Genomic DNA, 13,206 nt, shown 5'->3' with positions numbered 1-13,206 from the left:
CTAAAGAGGGTGTCAGTTTTATTTATTTATATCACACACAGGATTTCTGCCCCTTCTTTTCAGACTGCCTAGGGAGTTTCCACACCTTATTTTAGCCATTTTTATAATTAGCATGATAGTGATGCTGAATGCTTAACTGCAGTTTTAATTTTCTTTTTGTGTGTGCACAGTATTTTTTCTATCTCTCCCCTTCTTTAGTCCTGTAAATGGTTTTGGTTCCTTTGTAGTAAGGTGGTGTAAAACACATAAAGTAAAAATGTGTCCAAAACTTGTTGCTAGTCTTGGGTGAGAATAGCCAACGAATTGCATGTTTTGGGGTTTTGGTTTTTCCCCCTTTTCTATTTCTATGCTGCTTTTTATTCAAATAAATCCCAAAGCGGCTAACAAAAAGAAAGGTAAAAATAACATAACAGAACATCACGAATACAGCATAAATCATATAGAAGACTTAACCACCACAGCTACACACAAAGAAACATATTATAGGATTCCCAAAGTGTTTTAATAGATGTTCATTTGATTTTTCCATACAGAGAAAGTACAAAGTGAAAAGGTATGTTCAACAGAACAACATACTGAACTGCAGGTACAGCAACCATCTACGGAAGCCACCCTACGGATCACCCAAGCTGAGCAGAGCAAATACTCCCCACTCCTTTGCACAAGTCTGAAACTAAAAGCTGGTCTTGCTCAACCTCATGTATCAGACTGCTAGAAAACTTAGCTGCAGCTCAGACCAGGGCCGGATTTAGGTTTGATGAGGCCCTAAGCTACTGAAGGTAAGGGGCCCTTTATATGTCCAGCTGTCCTTTGTCAACAACAAATTGTCCCTGTTTTTTGTGTTGAATACAGTGGTACCTCGGGTTAAGTACTTAATTTGTTCCGGAGGTCCGTTCTTAACCTGAAACTGTTCTTAACCTGAAGCACCACTTTAGTTAATGGGGCCTCCTGCTCCTGCTGCTGCTGCTAGGCTGCTGGAGCATGATTTCTGTTCTCACCTTGAAGCAAAGTTCTTAACCCAGGGTACTATTTCTGGGTTAGTGGAGTCTGTAACCTGAAGCGTATGTAACCTGAAGTGTATGTAACCCGAGCTACCACTGTATATGCTATATGGTAATTTATGGACCCAATAGGTATCTAAAGCCATTTGCACATGCTGCCATACAACCAGTCCATGCAGAATGTAGGCGCCCTATACAGTATATAGAAATGAGCAAACCAGTGATATTTTAGGAAGCAGGTGGGGCCCATTACTTACATCATAGGAGCCTACACAACCCAAAATCCTGTTGCTGCATGTAGGTTTTATTTCATTAGTTTTTTATCTTATATTTTGGAAATGTACATCCAGGTTTTTCCCCCCTTTAATTTTTTGGGGGGCCCTCAAGAGAGTGGGGCGCTAAGCTATAGCTTGTTTAGCTTATACGTAAATCCAGCACTGGCTCAGACAAATGAGGGGCAAGTTTCTAAAAATAAAGCCGTTCTATGGGACATTACTAGGCCTTAACTTGCACACTCTATTCTGGCACATCTTGTACACAAGAAAGCAGCAATAGGCACAAACTTATTTGCTATGACCTAGATCCACTTCCCACGAAGTCATTTGAAACTGCTGCTTCCAAGGAGGTGGATCTTTGTTGACAAAGTGCTGACCCTGCTGCATCCACTCCCCTGATGTTTACAGTAACAAATGACTGCTTTAGAAGGCAATTGTCTGCGTTAAGGCACAGGAAGCTCATTTTGTCTGACTCTGCTTCCCTTCAGCACGATATAGATTCTTCAGTCTACCAGCCTGGTTTGTGTCCAGCTTCAGAGAAGGACGCTGATGGGAGCAGCCAGCTAAGCAATGACTGCTGAAATAATCTCCAGAGGATGAATCTGAAAGTCTTTTGAAACGACTTCTTAAAATATGAGGATGTTAGCTGAAGTCTCCTTACAACATATTTTTAAAAATGTTGGTAAAAATACATTATAATATTTAGTTTCTTATTTATTTTATTTATTACCCAGGCTTTACCCCAAGGTCCCAGGGCGAGTTACAGCAGTAAAAGAAAACATTTTAAAATTCTAGATTAAAAAAAACAGTTAACAGCAGGTATCAAAAATAGTCAAAGGATGGCTAAAATAAACAGTAGCTTTACTCAGAAGTAATTAATTAGCAGCCATTTCCGTGGAGCTTTCTTCTGAGAAAGAGCACATCACCCTTCACTCCTTATAGCTGGGTTTATTTTTTACTTTGCTCAGGAGAAACAAAAATACGATATGGCAAGCTCGGCAGCTGCTCAGGGTTCAAGAATAGACACATTCATTTGGCTGCTATTTCTGCATGAAAACAAGCAGGGAAGCATGAAGATTCATTTCAAATAGCTTCCTTGACTCAAGTTCCCCATCTGGTTTAGTATCAAATGCAATGCTAAGAAGAAACACGGCAAAAGCAATACTTATATATACACAACTGACCAATGTACACAGCCTTGGCTGTTTCAGGCCCTTTCATTATTTACTGCATTCTGCTTGCTGATTTAATCGTATTTCGTCCTGCCCTTGAGTCCCCATGTGGACAAATTCAGAAGGATATCAAATATGCTCTGATGGAAGTACTAGACAGTTAGTGCACCTGCATCATGAGGGTTGTATTAATTCACTGGAGAAGAACCATTCGCCTCCTGCAGATGTGCAGACCTTATATTTAGGTAAAAACAGTTTATATTTAGGTAAAAACAGTTGCCATCTTCTCAATTTATTGAAAGACAGGTTCCTTTCCTTTTCAAGGTACTTCCAGCTAATAAACTTAAGTTTGCAGAACTGATTTGATCAGCAGATTTGGCCTCCCTATATTCAGAAGACATTCTTGTGAAGAGACATTTGAGGAATAGCCAGGCCACAGTACATCCTGTAAATTACACACAAGGTTTTGTGATGTCAACATTCACATAGGTTGATGAGCTAAATGAATGTTACCCTTGTGCTAACTAGAGCAGTGGGGGAATCGGCCTCAATTGTTGCATTTCATATAATTAATATATCACTTTTCTTCCAAAGAGTTCAAGATAGTGAGTGGTTCATGAGAACAACCTAGTGAGGTAAGTTACATGAACAGCATGCTCTCCAACATATCAAAGGCAAAACCCAGGATGCCATCTTCCAGGACGCTAGTGCAGTGGCTCCCAATTAGCTAAGCTGATGGAACAATCTTCTTAGTGCTGCACTAAGCACAAGCCATTGGTTTAAAACAACTGATTTTATTTTATATTTCAGTTACTTTTATGCCTCGTTTATAATGCTTGCTTTTTTCATATTTTGGATTGCCTTTTGTTAACCGCTTAGAGTGGTGCTTAGCTTGAGTAAGCACCATGCAAGGGGACATGGAGACTGGCAGGCAAGGCCCCATGCATCCTTCCTGCTTTATTCCACACAAATGCTCCCAGAATAGGGTCCTAGTTCTGACCACAGCGTTGTATTGGCCTTGCCACTTCATTATATGGCAGCACTAGCATAGTCCTATTCAGTTTAGGGGTTTCGATCCCATTCTAAGCATCAGTTCTCAGTTTCTGCTTTACTACAGAAGAGGCAAATGTTCCAGCAATGTTGGCAGCAGTATCCTATTCCTTCATGGTCAGGGGTGGGAGAATTGGTGGCAGCAACGTATGGTTGAGTTTCTTATTCGCCTTTGCTATCTTGACAGCAAAGATTCTTGCTGTTATGTACGGGTTCCTATTTAGTTGGGGGAACAAGGAACGGAGGCATGTGTCACACAGACATGCACAAGCGGCTAAGCTAACACCCAGAGAGTGCGGTCCATTGTCTGATGAATCGTTCGGAGTGATTTCTCCATGGCAACAAAACAGCTCTGCCAATCATTCCCTCTGCTCTGTCTCCAGAACCTTTCTATTCTGCTTCACAAGCAAAAGTTCACCCAGACCCATAGAGCCATTATGGAAACAAAACAATCCCTGTCCCTTGCATTTCCAAAGGAGAATGTAATAGAGGTGCTTTTCAAAATGTATTCTTCATGCCTTAATGAATGGCTTTCCATGCTATGGCTTAGAAAAGGGTTGTTTTTTAATTGTTCCCCACCCACCCCTACAAATTAGCAATTTAGAGTTGTTATTATTAGAGAACACATGTATTATGTTAGAGCAGAAGGCCCTAAATGGGACAGAGGCCAAAATGTACTGCGTAGTATAGCATACTCCGTCCCTTCCCTCTGCAAGCAAAATAAGGCAATCTCTGTTCCCAGAGGTTTTATAGCCCTGGTGTGCAATTAATTTTAAACAGGGGCTGTGTTTGGAATGGGCCAAAGGGCCAGCAACATTCGTTCCACCCACAGGCTCCACTGGTGCCAGCCAAGACACAATCAAAGGCCTCTTTAACCCACTCCTCCCCAGTCTGAATGGCAACAGGAGGGAAGGCTGGACCAAAGCCCAGACAGCTTGACACAATTCATGGTGTTGGTTTTAACCAATAAAGTCTTAGCTGTTAGGTCCCAAATACCATACTATACAGTGTACTTGCACAGACCTGCATCAGACAACCTTTTCTGTGTGCCTCCTCTGACAGTTCTCCAGTGGGCCTTTTCCTCTATGGAGTGTTTTCCTCTATGGAGTCTGCCTGGAGCCGACAGTGACACCTTTTCTCTGCCAGCCAAAGATATTTCTTTCCTCCCAGGCATCTGATTGTTGATTTTCTTCTTCTTCTTTGCAGCAGTTAGGGGTATTTACTTTACTTTGCTTTTCTCCTTTGGGGGCTGTTTGAAACCATGCTATGGAACGGAGGTGTTGCTTTTATGGTTCAATTCCCTTGCATTGTCCTTTGTTCTAAATTGTTTGGATTACATGATTTTTTATTAGTAGGTTGCTTTGAAATGCTTGTGTAAAGTGGCTATTAAATTTCATTAATAATAACAAATGTTTCATACCTGGAAGAGAGAGGTTCAAAGAGACCTTAGGTCATGTAGGAGAAAGGTTGAGGTTGCCTCTGGACTGTTATTATTTTGTGGGATGGATTCAAGTGCATACGATAAATGTAGGTTTGCACAATGAACGTTGGTTAAAGCATTCTGGCACTTAAAGAAAAGAACAGACTTTGCAGTTAGTAAAGTGATGGGGAAATGCACTAAAAATTGTGGGATCACTTAACTTCTGCATAATTTATCACATCACATAACTTATGACTTAACTTATAACTTACGACATGGCATAACTTCTGCATAAGCTTTGTGCATGCAAAACAGAATGGATGCTAAATAAAATTGGAGAAGCCCTGAGTTCCATAATGAAGGGTCATTGGAACAAATGTCCTTCCAGCAACTAAACTGTTCATGAAGCATGGACATTCAACCCAAGCTAAAGCTGAAGGAACACATTTTCTGGAGGCTTCGTTCATCACAGTGTCATTTTCTTATGTGTAAATCAGCTGTCATCAGTTATGGAGATCTATGTCTATTTGGGAAGCAAGCCAGGTTGAATTTATGCCCATGCTCTAAGTTAAGAAAGAAATTGCTTATATATCTCCAACAAAGCCTAATATTGATTACTGAACATTATAATCTGCCAGCAGTTTGGTGACCTGTGGCAATGTAAATGTATTGATGCTTGTCATTAGGAAACCACTATTGTTGGAAGGTATCAATGAAAGAGGAGGAAACCATGAATGGATGTGCTTGCTGAACTGGTACTCTTAGGACACTTCCAGGTGAAGGTGAGTGGCTCACTGCTTGATCAGAGAGGGAAGGAGCTCTTTTTTATTATAGTAACACTACCAACACCCAGAGCCAAGTTTTACACAAGGTGCTGTGGAAGGCCATTTCCCCCTCGTCCATAGTGCATACCTACTAATTTCTTTTTGTCCTGCTGTCATGTCTGGCCAAACAGATTGTGTAGGTTTGTGAAGCACTATTAAAACCAGAATACTTATGTGACAAAGGAGACAAGAGAGCAGGGTAACACACCACCATATGTACACCATATGTGCATCATATCCCTCTCAGTACTCTGGGGGATCCTTCCTCAAGTGATCACCTCTCTCTTTTCCTGAATACAGTGTAAGTCCAGCACAGGGAAGAAGCAAACCTGGGTCCAAGGAAACACTGCTAAGGAAGGAATCAAGATCAGAATAAGCACAGGTGCACCAACAAGAGCAATAGACAGCTTGTTGTGTAGGCAGAGGCTAAGGGAGGCCCTCACAGCTTGTAAGCCTGAGAAATGAATACTGCCCACCTGCCACATGTTGTGCGCAGACAGGATTGTGTCCTGGTTGTAGAACTCTGACCAGTTTATTATTATAGACTGGAAAAAGTCTCTAGCATTTTATTTTTCTTTCCAGTCCTTTTCAGTTTCTGTCAAGTCTTATTTCAACAATGAAGAGGCTGCTTTGTTAGCTGGAAAAGCGGGTGCATATCTATAGCTTGTTTATATCTATGTATTGTTGCACAAAACCATCCCTGTTTATGCAAACCTAGGCTGGCAGGTGGCCAAAACAGGAAGTTTATTAAACTGAAACAACCCAGATAAGATGGCTGTATTTTTGTTCAAAGGGCAATCTGAGTGAAGATATTCAACCTGTTCTAGATGAGATTCTTTCCCTCTGAATTAGTAAGCTGATGGCTTGGGGTACTCCTTGATCTGCTGTTTTTTCTGGACATGCAGGTTACATTATTGGAGACAGTGTGCCTCTGAAGACCACTTGCCAGGAAACCACACTGTGCTTATGTCCTGCTTCCTATACTTTGATGCTGGACCAAATAGGCCTTTTGGTCTGAATGTTCTTGTGATGAGCACCTTTTAGCAGCTTTCCTGGAGAAAATGGATGTAGCATCAGTTATCCATGCTCTGGTCACTTTCTGACTAGGTTACTAATGTGTTTTCTACTTGGGGCTGCCCTAAATAAAAGCAAATGAAAAAGAAATCCAGAGGTTTCAGTTGGTGCAAACTTCTACTGCCAAGTTCTTTTCTGGCACTGGAGCAACTGAAGATCTAACTCTGAACTTATTCCATCTGCAGAGGTTATCAATTTGTTTCTGAGATTCATATCAAATGCTAGTGCTGACTTTTAAAGATTTGAATGACTTAGGAACAAATTAACTCTGAAACTGACTACCCCCTTAAGAACCTAATGGCCTTGGTCATTGTCGTTTGCTATTTAATTTCAGCCAACTTTTGGTGTAGGAGCTGCTGTTTTTAAACTTTTAATGCTATATGCTTTAGTTTTCATTTTTGTTACTGCTGTAACTGCTGCTTTTTGGTTGTCATTATTGTACATTGTTTTTAACTTTGTTTTTAATTTTAGGGCCACAGTCATGGCTTCATCTTAAGGGAAAGTTGGCTGAATCTCATTCCGCCATTATAATGAGAAATTAGGGAGGGAATAGGTTCTAGCGTTATACTTAGGAAAATGTTTCAGCAACCTGATATTAAATTTGGCAGTGGATGATGGGTAAATAATAATAATAATAATTTTATTATTTATACCCCACCCATCCCCAGCCACTCTGGGCAGCTTCCAAAAAAATATTAAAATACTGTTTTACTGTAACTTTGAGCGTTGTCTGTTACAAATTTGGGGTAGAAAGATTAAGCAGTGACTTGTTACGCACAAGTTAAATCTTTGATTAGAGACTTCAGTAAGTTGACAGGTCATGCATTTTTGTTTTTCATAGACAAAGGTGGGGTAGGGATGGGGTTCCAGAAAGATTTCTCCATTTGTACTGTGTCTTTTTTGTGTTAGTTCAAGGGGAACATATAGTATGAGCTTTTATCCATGAGTTGTGTAACATGTTTCTAGTTTTTATTTCTATTTTTTGTAGCCAGTGTTATTCAGTGGGAGTTCATAAGCGTGTTCCAAACATGTGCTCAGTGCAAGCCTGTTTTGGGAGAAGGTTAAAAGGGTGAAGGCTGAATATTCATATGGTATGATATCATATTGTGTGGTTAGTTCCAGCTTCACTACTTGGTGAACCTTGGAACTTGATGGCCCTTCGTTCTCTGGAATGAACACATGAAGTCTGTGTAACTGAAGCTACCATTCCACATTGTGCATGTATAACCCTAGGTTTTGGGGTCTCTCTCCCAACTTATAACTCTTAAATGATTTTGCAGAAGCAAGAGGAAAATGCAACTGCAATGTAATTAACACTGTAACAACTTGTTTCCCCCCTTGGAGAATTATATCATTAGTTGCTTCAATTGTGCATGAAATATAAATTACATTGCCAGAGGCATCACGTCTGAAGAGACACAATCCTAAGTGACGTGCCTTGCCACTGCACATTATGCTCCCTGGTCTAAATTAGCAAAAGGTCAGTTGCACAAAGGATGTGGATATACCTTCTTATATAAAGGCTAGGTTGTTCATCTTCTTTCTTGCCTCCAGTATATTTTATTGGGGAAACAATGCGAAGAGGCATTATATGGCCTAGCTATAGCAACAGACAGAGTTCTGATAAGCATTGGCTTCATCGTATCAGATTCAAGTTTCTAAATTTGTCTCTTTGTAATTGCACAGTGCCAGAACGTTGAATTTGATTTTCCTTTGCTTTGTCTGAGCGGAGCAAATGTCCGGGTGAGCAGAGTCATCGCCACCATCTCTATGCATGCTGAGCATATAGTTTTGTGTGCATACTGATCCCCAAGTGGTCAGCCCTACTCTTCAACTGCATACTAATGTATAATTTGTTTTGTCTATAAACACAACACAAATATTCTGCAATGTGGTGGTCAGTTAAAAGGGAAGCCAAACATTCTGTTCTGGGCACCAAGTTTTTCACATGCAGTGAATTTAGCACTGTTTCTCATGCTGCTGCAGACCACTAAACTTTAAAGATTGTGTTGGTTGACTTATGAGGGACTGGCGGACGGATTCCTTTTGGAATAAAACATTGCCCAGACCCATTAGATATTATTCAAACTTTACTTGCAGAACTTTCTTCAGAATATAACAAAAGTAATCAAAAATACACCCAAACAGTTCCATACAATATTTTGTGCATGTCCAGAACAGGCTTAGCAACTAATACAAAATGAAAGATAATTCCAAACAGACCTAGAAGCAAAGGTCTCTCTCTTCCTATGGTCTTCATTAGCCTGGAACTGTTTTCTCTACCTTCAGGAGCCCCATTTTCATACCCCCTTTGTTCTTTCTGTGGTCATCAGAGAAAGACTAACTCGCACAAAATGGAGACTTAACATATGCATATCTCTTTCATAGGATCTAAGGCAGGCACGTGACAGAGCAGAGAACAACAACAGTTGCTGTTCAGCCCACCCAGATGCCTAGAGAGCTCTTATTGCTCTTCTTTAGCTTCAATGGAATCTTCCAGTTAAACCCTTTCAGCAATACATACAGGCATTCACCATTTCAGTGTGAATTAAACAATTATACTTAACATGTTTGTTATGGCAGCAATAGGCAGCATTTGATGACTTCTTTATTCTTTCCAGTTTTCTAAGCATCTTGAGAAGGGAAAGAACTTGGCTTCCTAGCATTCAGTTTCTGGGTTTGTATGGATTTGCATCTGGGTTTGTACTTACCAGTGCAAATAACCTATACTACCTCAACCTGGTACCCTGTTGTTGGACTACAATTCCCATCATCCTTGGCCATTGGCCATGCTGACAGGGGCTGATGGGAGTTCGATTTGCAAACAGGGTCCAAACAATGACGAGTCAATTCAGGTATCATTCATTAGAAAATGTTTTAAAGGGTAAATATTCTTACATGCAAATGTGCACCCTGTATATATCAGAATGTCCAAAATGTGTGTACATATACAGTTACATAGCAGATCGGATAATGTTTAATGCAATATTGTGAATCCTTCTAGAGCTGGAATGCTTGGCTGTTAACAGAGACTTACCCCTGAGAAGCAGGAAAGACAAACACTGACTGCAAGCCAGGAATGCTGGGGGAAATGATTGCTCTTACTCCAAATGGTTTTTAGATGGGAAATTTGTTTTCTAGCCTCTTGGCTAGCTGCGGACCCAGGCAGTCAAAAGGTCTGTCCCTCTGGGGAATTTATTACTAAAGTCAGACTCTGAACAATAGGTAATGGGATTAAATTGCTGTAATTCCGAGGATAATGTTGAAATTGGAAGATTTGCCTAAAACCAAGCCAAATACCAGACTTGTATTGTTACCCAGTTGCATTTATAAAGAGTAACTATTCCATGCATGTGTCAGACTCAGGTGAGTGCAGGATTTTTCACAATCTGCCATGAAATAAATGCTGTTGGGAGAAGATGCCAGTCCTATTGAACAGTGTCGGTGGCCCAGTCCCGCCTGGACTAACAGGCATTGGGATGTATTAGCTGAGCTAGTTTACCTGGGAGCTGAACTGGCATAATGGTGACAAATGGAAGGTGTCCAGTGTGTCTTACTTTATAGAGGGCTGTCTGGTTCCAAATCCAGTTCAATGTGCATATGACAGGATTACAAATTGCACATGAGCAGGACTTACGGTAATTTTTTTCTAGAGCCAATTTAATATGCAGGAGGAAGAAATCATTCTTATTAGGTATTTGCATGTATTCATCCAGCTACACAGGGCCTCACCTCCCTACTTGGGGAGGAAACATTCTGATCTGTTTTTAGTATTTCCCTCCCTGCGTTTGCATGGCAAATCCTCTCTGTGTTTGGTTGCAACAAGAAAACCTTGCTTATAGGGATGAGTCTCATTTCTAATCTTCTTAGCTATGGAAGACCAGAAGTAGCCAATTCAGGATGGAATGGCATAAATTCTTGCTCTCATTTAGCTTGTCTGCCTGACAGATGGATGCTGGTGGAATTACTTTGTGGGTTCAGGCTTGTGGGTCTGGCAGCCATAAACCAAATTTTCATATAGAATACATGTCTTCCAAGGGTGGCGTATGTGTTTTATTTTCATGAGTTATAGCAACCACTTTATTCCAAAATGGCCTGGCCAGAAGTGAGGAGGAGGAGGAGTGGCCGCAACACTGGGGAGAAAGGGAAATGAATGAGCACTAACCAAACTATGCACTGCATGCATTTCATAAGAGATTCTTTCTTCTTCCTTTCTTCCTTAAATGAATAGCAAGAGCTCTCATAGCATAAAACGCTGCTAAATATTGCATCTGCTTTCTCAGAAATCTGTGCGCTTCAGACTGGAGCACAAGAACTTGTACAGGTGTTTCTGCTTTTGAGAAAAGACAGCACTTTTGCTGGAACTCTAATAAGTATGTTTTCTTCCAGGTTGTGCCTCCATGCCCTGGGCCTTTCCATTAATTATGGGCTGCTTTGCTGTATCTGCAATGTGTTTCATGGCCAAGGTCTCTCTCTCTCTCTCTCTCTCTCTCTCTCTCTCTCTCTGTGTGTGTGTGTAGTCTTTGTTTACTATAATTTGCTAGCCAGTGAACTCTTCAGAGCTCCCCATAAACTCCTTAGAAGCCTGTCAGTAATTTAGGCCCAACAACACATTATGGTGAAAATGTTTGTGGCTGCATTGGCTCACATCTCCTCCCTACATCTCTATGGCACTGTTTAAGGCATGGGAAAGTTCAGTTCAGTGTCTGAATGCAGTGGTGGACTGAATGAGGGCCATTGCTTGGATCCAGGTAAGACAGAGGCCCTTTGAGTGGCTGGCTCCCATCTTTGGGAAATAGGCAAGTTATGGATGGGGCTGCACTCCCTCTGAAGGAGCAACTGTGTAGCTTGGGGCATACTCTTGGTGGGGAAACTTAGTAGAATGGGAGCTTTTGGGAGCATCAGATTTGTTCTGCTGCCGTGCCCACACCATGCTGAGCTCCTTGCTGCCATTCACCCCCCCCCCCCTTGGTAAGAAGCATAGATGCACCATGTTATTTTGAAGGGGGGCTCTCTGGGAAGCTTTTTGAGGAGGTGCAGGTGGATGTAGTGCAAAAGAGGGAATGGGAAACTTCCTTTCTGTGAAGTTCCTTCCTTCCACTCACCTTAGGATCTAAGCCTAAGGGCCCTCTTATTGTGCATTCACAGTTATTTGTAGTCATAATGGCATCGGTGCAGTTATATGCAATCTTGCTTTCATTGCTGATTGTGCTTGCAAAAGCTCCATGCTGGTGCATATCCTGCAGCTTCCTGCTGAAAATCTGCAACTTTTCATGTTACATATTACAATCGTTGGAAGTCTTGTCTCGTTTTTGTTGCACAGCAGTGCAAGAGTATCCCACCAGGTGGTAATAATGCCGTAACACTGGGGAAGTATTGCAGAACATCTAATAAAGCAGGATTGTGTGTGGACAGTGCAGTATAAACCCACCACTGAAGCACTATTATTGCATCAACAGGCACAAAAACACCAGGCTGCAGGGGCCCTCCATCTCTAAATCTCAATATCTTGAATATTGTGGTATTTATTTATTTATTTGAAGGATTTTAACCCTGCTCTGCAGTTGAAAGAAGCCTCCCAGAGCATCTTACAAACATTGATGTTAAGTTAGTCCCTGCCCTCAGGCTTACAATCTAAAATACACAAGTTGCTGCTGATTTGCTATTGCCTGTATATTTAAATCTTCATAAAGCTAAATTGATGAAAGACAGTTACTTTTTTTGGTTGAAGAATATAGCTTTAATATAGCAGAGCCTTTTAAAGACATGAGCATTATGCTCTTTATCCAGAAACTCTTCCCTTCCTGTTGCTGAGTCTCTCAGTCACTGGGCTGGGGAAATGTGGAGTGACTATAACATGGTTTGGACCCATTCATAGTCGGGCATGTGCAAAGCTTTGCTTGTTGTGTTCTCTAGCTCAAAATCACTGGGGGTGGTGAACAAAATAGCAAGACCTCATATTACAAATGGGGGTCAGCAAGGGCTCTGGAAAAGTCACAAAGAACCCCTTTTGAGCTGTGGGTTAACTACCACTGATCTGAAACATTTGCCTCTGCCTTTCCTTTAAAATACAGTAAAGCAAAACTCAAGGTGATTAGCAATACATTTTAAAAAGCAAAACTGCCAAATTAAACAGCAAAACACACACACAGAAAACCAGGCAGCCACTAAAACAATTAAACACCTTTCAGCAATAGACCCAGTGCAGTGGATGCAGCAATTTAAAATTGGTGCAGGAGCTTAAAACCATTCATATTTCAAAATCCTTCCCAAAATAAGGTTTCAGCTATTAAAGGTTTGCTGAAGAAGCATGTTCCAAAGCCTAGGGGCAGCCACTGTAAAGACCCTCTCCCTAGTCTAAGCTTAGGGCTTGTCCACACTTCCAATTGT

At 41.1% G+C, this 13,206-nt stretch overlaps 1 long non-coding RNA gene across 1 annotated transcript; it reads left to right on the top strand.

Annotated features, from left to right (window-relative positions):
* Positions 1-1,772: 1,772 nt before the first annotated feature.
* On the top strand, positions 1,773-7,416 carry LOC310842700. The gene is made up of 4 exons (XR_014563308.1): positions 1,773-1,954; positions 3,043-3,083; positions 5,605-5,700; positions 6,648-7,416. It is a non-coding gene; the product is annotated as an uncharacterized lncRNA (long non-coding RNA).
* The last annotated feature ends 5,790 nt before the right edge of the window (positions 7,417-13,206 follow it).

This window comes from Podarcis gaigeae (genome assembly GCF_964106915.1).
Source record: "Podarcis gaigeae genome assembly, chromosome: 4".
Taxonomy (NCBI): domain Eukaryota; kingdom Metazoa; phylum Chordata; class Lepidosauria; order Squamata; family Lacertidae; genus Podarcis; species Podarcis gaigeae.
The sequence above is the reverse complement of the archived record's forward strand: the minus strand, read 5'-3'. Positions and strand labels throughout refer to the sequence as shown.